The 9423-nt window shown below is 33.0% G+C and overlaps 1 pseudogene; it reads right to left on the reverse strand.

Annotated features, from left to right (window-relative positions):
• Positions 1-587: 587 nt before the first annotated feature.
• On the reverse strand, positions 588-1654 carry LOC120165861 (annotated as a pseudogene).
• Between the last annotated feature and the right edge of the window lie 7769 nt (positions 1655-9423).

Raw genomic sequence — 9423 nt, forward strand, 5'->3', positions numbered from 1 at the left:
TCATATATTGTTGTTGAAGAATTATTTGCTGAAACAGAGTGATTACTATAGTTATATGCTTGGTCGCCAGGTTTCCAAACGACCTATGCAGGTCGCCATGCAAGCCATGCGAATCCGGGAACCCATTATCTTCCTTTGGTTCAAATTCCCGAAGAACGAGCACTCCATTTTTGCATGAACAAGGTTGAGATACTTGGCCCTACTGAATTTCTTCATGCATGCATGCTTCACATGCATTCAAGTTGTCTGCAGGGATCTATTCACGTGCTGGCCATTCACGAGAGGGATTCGCCTGGAATGCATGGCAACACCGTTGGGAGTCGCTTGGAACAGCTGGCGACACCTTTGGGTGTTGGCTGGAAAGCATGGCGACACCCTTTGGTATCGCATGGAAGGGATGGCGACACCAATTGTACAGTAGCATCATCCCCATTTCAAGAAATAATTCTTCCGAACCATTATTTAACGAATTCTTTTTCCCAATACCATTATCTATAAAATTGTGCCGGGTGAAACGAGGATATAAAATCTAGCTCATATCTTAAAAACAAACAAAAAAAAATTATTTTCAGTCTTTATTTTGACTATTACTTGTTTATTGTGATGTAAATAGGAGAAACCGATGATTCCCGGCCAATTCCTAACTGTTTTGCCGCTACTGCTTTCAATCGGAGTCGTTCTGCCCTCGAGCCGATGACCTGTCCTAATACGGATGCAGCAATGGTAAAAGACAGTTGTTTTTGGAATCAAGACGGATTTCCGGAGCATGGCTATGAATGGAACGGCTGCGTGGATAGCCACAAACCAAGACGGTGAGAATTTATAAGTGTGTTCCCGCCATATCCCTAACGGAACGTTTTCCGCCATGCCGGACATACCGATCGCCACGACTTTTGTGGGTAACGATTGCGGGCGGAGATTCTTGGCAAACGTGCATGGTTTGTGCTAGTGCTGCTCGAGCAGCAACAATGCAGGTGGGCACCTGTATTTCATCCCCTGGAGGTGGCTGAAAAACCTTTGCAACTAGTGTCAAAACACCGCTAACCGCACTATACGACTTTGCGATCGGACAGTTCCCGTTTTGCACCCATTCATTGCCCAATGCTTCGTGATTCGAATTTCCTCCCTGAAAATTAGCATGAAATGATGCCAAAACAACAATCCAAAATCTTCAACTCTGGTCCTAAGTATAAACTAGTACGTCAAGAAGTGTACGGACATGGTCCATTATCAAATGTTCAACTACCTGCGAAGAAGACTCTTTCTTGGATGATTTTGATTTTCCTTGCTGATTGTTCCTCTTATTGGAAAATGCATCGAAACTGAAAGGTCCAAAAGACGAGAGGCTAATGGCGGCTGCCTTTGCGGCCTAAGGATTGCTCTCACGTCCATGGAAAAGCCTGAATGCCATGTCGAAATCCGGACCATCTTCAAATATTGGACCTTTGGCTCCTCGAACCTTGGGCCAAGTAACAAAACCCGAATAAGAACCGAACTAGCATAAAGCTCATGACACACAAAATCGTACGGGCATGGAAAAAGGCATGGCAGTCGAGAAGGAAAAGTTAGTTGGGTCGTTAATGTTTCTCAAAAATGGACATTCCGTTTGGGAAGGTGAACAATCCTCATTTAGGCCTTTGAAGAGAAATTCCATTTGCACAAATTAACCACCAAGAAAAAGAATGAACTCTACATATAAATCAACAGTAAATGTTTAATCAAACTCAAAGCAGTCAAGAACATAGGCCGAAGCTTTTAAGCTGCAGATTATGGAAAACATTACCAAAATTCCAACCTCAACTGTTATCAAACACGTGGAATTTATTAAATCACACACGATAAAGGAGAACCAAATAGAAAAAAAAATAAGATTTAGGGAGAGAACTGAAACAAAGAAACCAAACAAGAGTTAGGTGAGAATTTCAGTATTAAAATAAGATGATTTGTTATGATTTTAGTTGCAATTGCATTAACGGAAATTTTAAGAGTAAATTATGCATTTAGTATTTAAATGATTAGCTTTTATATGTTTTAATACCTAAACTTTTAATTTTTTTAAAATCATACTTAACGTTTAGTTTTTGTTTCATTTTAGTATCTCGCCGTTAAAAGCTTAATAGACATGTAGACAGTGAATAGTTTCAGTGGACGGATGACCAATTCGAAAGTTGGACCACGAAATAATGATGAATCAACCAATTCAGGCCCATCTGACGGTTGACGATAGAGATCGAAAGATGAAGAAATCGAAGAGTTCATCATCGATTTGGGGAAAATTGAAGCGTTTTCCGGTGAAATAGAGGTTTGGATCGCGTTTAGGGTTTAAAAAGGTACGAGTTAAAAAGTATGGGCTTCATCAGTCAACGGATGCAACAGTCGACGATTGTAGACGCGACGACCGACAAGTTCGTACATTAAGTTTTTTAACGATGGGTGTTAAAATAAAATAAAAATTAAACATTAGATATGATTTTAAAAAAAATTGAAGATTTAGACACTAAAACAAATAGTTTATGTACTAAATGCATAGTTTACTAAAATATTAATAACAAACAAGCAAATAAATAAATAAATATTTGAATAATGGAAACGGCAGCGTTTTGGACGCACGCCTTTGTTCGGAGGAGGAGTTGGTAAACCTTTGCGTGTGGCGGCCATAGCCCATAGTTGAAGGGCTGAACGAAAATTTTAAAGTTAAATTGCACTAGAGATCATTAAATGCTATAATAATAATTTTAATAGTTAAAATTTTAAATATTATAAAATAATTATTAATTTAGAGGTTATAAAATTACGCTAAACTTTTTTTATCTAATTAATCATATTATTTGAATTTTTCTATATGGACCCTATTTGAATAGGTCTATATTTAAAAACAATTCAATTTGAATAAAAAGATAACTTCATATATATCGATTTAAACTAATAAATTAAAATCAAATACTAATTTGACAAACACTCAAACTGAAAGTCTCGACCTTTACCTCTTCCGACGAGACCTTTCACTTCCCCGACGAGACCTTTCACTTTCCCGACGTTCTTGCTTCTCGCTTTGCTGAGCTCTTTGTTGTTTTTTATATTTTTGTGTGTTTTTATGAGTTTTGTTTCGGCTTTTGGCTGTTGTGGTGGGTTTTGTTTTTTGGTATTTTGTGTTTGTGGTTGTTGTGGTATTACCTCGATTGAGGTTTATGTGTTAATAGATCTCATGTGTACCTTCTGTTGATGGTTCTTCGTGATGGTACTATGGTTCTCACCGTTGATGATGGTTTATCTTCCCTCCCGTGGGTCCTCTCTTTCGGGATTTTATAACCCGTAACCGGCCGTTGTGGCTCCGAATATTGTGGGGTACTCGTCGATTTTCCGGGATGGTTCAATCCCGGTGGTTGTGCGTGAACAGTTAACCTTGGTTCCGATTTTCCTGTGATTTGGCTGAGGATTTCGGTCGATCTTTGACTTGGTTGTTCTTGACGGATTCTGGCTGTTGGATCAGACGGCTAGATCTAACGGCTCCTGTACGGCTGCGACGTGATTATAATATGAGGATTAGATAAAACCCTAGCTTCTTGACCGTTAACCATCTCTTGATCTAACGGTCCCTTGTAATGCGGCACTAGGATGCTAGGATGAAACCTGAAACCCTAACCCCTACTGGGCTGGTCCAGGCCTTAATTTCGTTGGACTTCTATTGGACTCAAAATGGACCTGACAAAAAAATGAAAATAAAATTAATAAAATAAAAAATAATAAAATAAAAATAAATAACAAAGTTAATAATAATAATAATAATAATATATAAAAAATATTTTTCAAAAACCTATATAATATATATTTTCAAAAGTATTTTAAAATTATATATTATATATTTTTTTAAAATGTTTTCAAAATTATATAGTTTTCAAAAATGTTTTTAAAACTATATACTATATAATTTTCAAAATGATTTCAAAATTATATAATATATATGTTTTCAAAATGTTTTTAAAAACTATATATATTTTCAAAATGTTTTAAAAACAATATAATATATATTTTCAAAAATGTTTTAAAAACTATATATTATATTTATTTTCAAATTTTTTTTAAAAACTATATAATATATAAATGTTTTCAAACATGTTTTCAAAACCATATATTATATATGTTTTTAAAAATATTTTCAAACTATATACTATATATATATATATGATAAAATAAAAAAAATAACTCCGGGTGAAAATGAGTGTCTACATGTAGCTAAGTAGACAACAAAAATTATAAACGCCAATTTAAATATAATAAACAAATTCTAATACATTAATTAAATGTTGAATAAATATATATATTCTAAATTAGGGTTGTTCATAGATAGTTAACTGTACCGTTTAGCCTAAACTGTCGGTTAACCGTTATAACGGTTATGAGATTTTTCTAATCGTAACCTAAACATTGAAAAAGGTTAACCGCTAACGGTTAACCATTATTAACGGTTTGATTACAGGTTAACCTACGATTAACCTATTACAATAATTTGTCAAATTTTTTCATAATTCATACTACAAAAAAATATATAACTTTACGCATACTTACACCGATGTAAGTGAATAAAATAAAAAAGTGTAACACTTAACGTATACTTACATCAGTGTAATTATGTACATGTCCAAATATCTTAGTACCAAACAATAAAAATATAAGTATATTGGTGTAAGAATATTTCTACATTTTCAAAGAAATAAAAATTAAAAATGATAAATATATATATATATATATATTAAATTATTTGTATACAAATTTTATTATATATATATATATAAATTATAATTAATAGAAAACTATATTAAGTTATTTGTGTAAAAATATAATAAATTAGAAATATAATTATAAATTTAATTTATTAACGGTTAACCGTTTATCAAAACTTGTAATCGTAATATTAACCGTTAACCGTCATTTTTTACGATTTGATTAACTAAAACCGTTTAATATTAACAGTTCGATTAATTAATATGTTAAATATAACGGTTATACCGGTTAATGTTACGGATTTTTTTGAACACCCTTGTTCCGAATGTTGGATTGTAAATACATTTTCACGTTAGCTCACAAAAATGAAAAGTAGAAGCATTTTGGTCAAAATATGAAAGAAACTTTGCTAGCCCATAGTAGGGGAGAGTAATAAACATTAAAACCAAAGGGGCATTCCGAAAATTGAACTCGGGACATCTCGCACCCTTAGCGAGAATCACACCACTAGACCAAATGCTATTTTTTTTTGCGCTAAGTTCAATTATTTTAATATAGTTTAACTTTGGAAGCATGGTTCGAGTGAGTGAAAGGAGATTGCTCTCATTATTCCGTCAAATGTTGGATCAGTTGGGTACCATTTTTCAGTTTTGTTTACTTATATAAATTCGATTTGGTTGCACCAACCGATCTCAATAGTAAAGAAATGATTATTATTCTTTAAGGTCTTATGTTAGAGCATCAAGAGTATTAGAATGTGAACATTTAATGTCAAATGAATAATTATTTTTAAACATATATTGTATTGTAGTTATCATAGATTAATATAAAAATTTATTTTATTATATCAACTTATGAAACACATATAACTACATAATGAATAATCTTTCAAAAAAAAAACACAGGAGTGAATAAATTTTATACTAAGATAAATTTATTAAATTTTATACTAAGATAAATTTATTAAATTTTAAAAATAACTATAAAAATGATATTAAATTATTTAAATTATACGAAAAGTTAAAACTTTTAAAGACAATTATCTTGTTCCTTGTAAGTTATGACATTGACCATTCATAGTTTGGCATCAACTTTGTTAAATTTACAATACAACCTTGTTAAGTATGTCGGTTTAGGACAAAAGACAAATCTATAGTTTAAATATGAAACATTTGTATCATTTTAAAATTTACATTTTATTTCATGATATTTGATTTTTGTGTTATTTTTATCTAAGGATTTTGATCCTTCATTGATATTTATTCAATTTTATCACAAATTATTAATCTAACAATTATAAATAAAAATAAAATATTTTAAAAAATTTTAAATTTATAATTTTATCAATTTAATTCATAAAACCTGTAAACATAAATGATTATGATAATTTCTTAGTTAGATTGTGAAGATTAAAGTTTCAATTAATAAAAATAGTGTATGTATAAGCCTAAAAAGTTATGCTATTTATTTATAGCTTTTACGTCAAAATTGAACGACAAAATTAAACGTAAATTATGAGAATAATAATGCATAAACTCAATATAATAAAATTAAAATACTAAAATTAAAGTTAAATTTGTAAAAACTCTTAATTTATTTAAACTTAACATTAATTAATTAAGCACAAACAAAACGATCCTAGTAGTTAAAGGGATAGTTGTTATTCTTAGAGATATCAAATTCGAGCACTTTTAATTAAGTAATTAAATTTTTTAATCAGTTTTAAACTCACTTATCAGATTCATGAGGTTAGGATTTATTTTTTTTAAAGTATTTTTGGATATTATAATAATGCACTTTAGGTCTAACAAAATTTAAACTCTCTAAAAATGTAATGCCAACCTATTTTTTAAACGTTTTGTTTTTATTTGTTTTTCTTTTTTCTTTCAGGGAAAAATCCTTATCTCTCCCTTGAATTTAATTTTGTTATTTCATTATGGAATGAAAATGAAATTTTTAATGATTTATTTGAAATTGTTATTTATAATTTAAACTCTTTATTTCATCGACGTTCAAGATTTGTATTTATTAAAATTGAACAAATTAATATTCATAATAAATAATAAGTATGCATGCTATTGTAATTTGTAATTAAAAGAACTGGCTTTGAAATATTTTATTTTAAATTCCATGGCTTTTCTTTGTGTTGTGAAGAAAAAATTATTGACGGATGGGAAAAACAAGAGATTGGGTTTTCGTTGTCATGAGAGCCTTTTCCTCCGACTCCAAGAAAGGTAAGGTTTGCATACTATTTAATTATACTACCAAATATGGATAAAATAATTACACAAGGAGTAATTTATTGGTGGGATTTATTAAAAAGTTATTTTGATTTTTAATTTTTTCGTATAAGAATCATGCCTACTCCGTCGCTCTTGCCACCCTTATGGCCGCCGCCGCCGCAGCGGTCGTTGCTGCTCGGCTGCTGCTGGCGCTGTTCACGTCACTTCTGAACAAGGAGAATCATCGGCAAAACCGTTATTGAAGTTTGTTCGCGCCGCTTCCTTACAACGCAAATATTCGGAGAAAATAGCTACTGAAGCTGTTCACGGCGCTTCCGTACAACACACATCATCGGAGAAAAAAGCTGCTATCAAGATTCAAACTGCATTTCGCAGATACTTGGTATTCTATTTTTCCTTTTCTAATTTGATCTTTTATACCTGAAATCGACTGAAAATTTATGAAGCATCTGAAAACTCGTATGTTAGGGAATTCCTCCTAGCTTACTATCATAAGTCCAGTGAAACATGCCATTGATGAACAATTAGTTGTATTTTATGCAAATGAAATTTTGAATAGTCGCCAGGCAGGGAGAGAACTGAGAAGTTTGAGGTTGAGATCATATATCGAAGGACAATCCATAAAACGACAAGCGACGACTACAATGATACGCATGCAAACACTAGCTCGGGTGCAGTCCCAGATTCGTGCAAGGAGGCTTAGAATGTTGGAAGAAAACCAGATTCTTCAGCAACAGCTTCAAAAGAATCGCGAGAAAGAGGTGGAGGAGAAGAATTCATCTGTAAGTTGACATGAATGATTAAAAAAATGTGCATCCGAACCCGATCCAACCCAAAAATTTTATATCCTTAAGCAGACGACTTAAAAAATATATACCCTTTCACCTTACTCCGACTCGATACGAAATTTTTGAGTATAAATCCGACCCGGCCTGACATAAAATAAGGACTTAATTAAAAAAATAATAAAAAATTTAAAGAAATTACATATTATCCTCGGGTCGGGTCAAGTTGGAGTTTTTCACCCTCCACCTGAACCCGACCCGATCTCACCCCTTAAAAAATCCGACCTGACCCGAACCCGAAATATTTTTAAAAAAAATCCGACCCTATCGGGTCGGGTCGAAACCCGTCGGATTCGGGTTAAATTGCCATATTTATCTTATTGTCGAATACAAATATGTGTATGATACGAATGTGGAATACATCGATCATGGAAGGTGTCTTCTAAAGCAGTGAACCAAACATTAATGGATCAACAACATAATCCCCAATGGGAATGGAGTCGGTTAGAGCGATGGAGGGCAGATCGGCCATGGGAGATCTCAACACCTTACAATGCAATGCTCAACACTGTGTCTTCCTCTTTAATCTCCAATAACGATAATAATAAGCCGTATATCTCCGTCACCTTCAAAAATTGAGCAGTACTCGACCTCCCGTCCGCCGGTCTCTATCGACTCCGCCGTCAAAGGCAGCTTCCATTTTATCAGTTTCTAGTACAATTGGACATCTAAGTCCTAGGGGAACTCGAATCGTCTCCAGAGACGACATAGTAGCATTGGAGGTTTTTCATCGGTTAGAGAGGATGAGAGCCTTGGAATCTCCGCGCCAGATAGCCCGAAGTCTAATGCGGCGACGGTACTGGCCCAGACTATGAAAACCAGGCAGTCACGATTGTCAAGTCCATCGGGGGTTAGCGGGGTGCAGGAGAGGGGATTGGCCCCAGCTGTGAATAAGCGATTCTCGTTACCTCTAAAGGCAAGTACTAGTACGAAACATTCTGGTCCTCCAATGGAGGATAATTTTACAGTGGTTAAGGATAAGGTGAAGAAAGAAGGGCATCTGAGGAATGGAGGAGAAGCTGGTAGTGCAGGTGGAAAAAAGATGTAATATTGAGAGTGAATAAAGTGGCCGCGGCAGCCGGCAGCGGTTGTAGTTGTGGTGAGGCAAATCTGAATTGATTGGCCATTATTACTATTAGTATTGGTACATGTGATATTACTCACAATGTGTAACGGATAGTTTTTCATATATGAAAGGAAAAGATAGCTCGAATATGAATTGATGTATACGACAAGTTTAATCGACAGATATTAGTGTGTGTACAATGCTAATATTTTAAGTATCTTTTTGCTTTTTTTTATGTAATTATTTTTTTATTTCTTACATAATTATATTCAAAATGAAACTACGATCATTTAATTGATAGTTTTAATAAATTCATTTCCATACAAATATATTGAGATGTATGTTTGTATTATATGATACATAAACATATGAAAAGTATTTGATTTCTATATTAGTGAGAATTTAAAAAACTATAAAGTAAAATCTAATTCTCCACCAACCAACCTATTATCATCCTTATGCAACACGTAATGATATACATTACTTGAGGCATCAAACAAAGGGGTACAATACCGTGAACAAACAAAAATAACAACACTCTTGAATG

Source organism: Hibiscus syriacus, unplaced genomic scaffold (assembly GCF_006381635.1).
Source record: "Hibiscus syriacus cultivar Baekdansim isolate YM2019G1 unplaced genomic scaffold, ASM638163v2 tig00111617_pilon, whole genome shotgun sequence".
In the NCBI taxonomy this organism is placed as follows: domain Eukaryota; kingdom Viridiplantae; phylum Streptophyta; class Magnoliopsida; order Malvales; family Malvaceae; genus Hibiscus; species Hibiscus syriacus.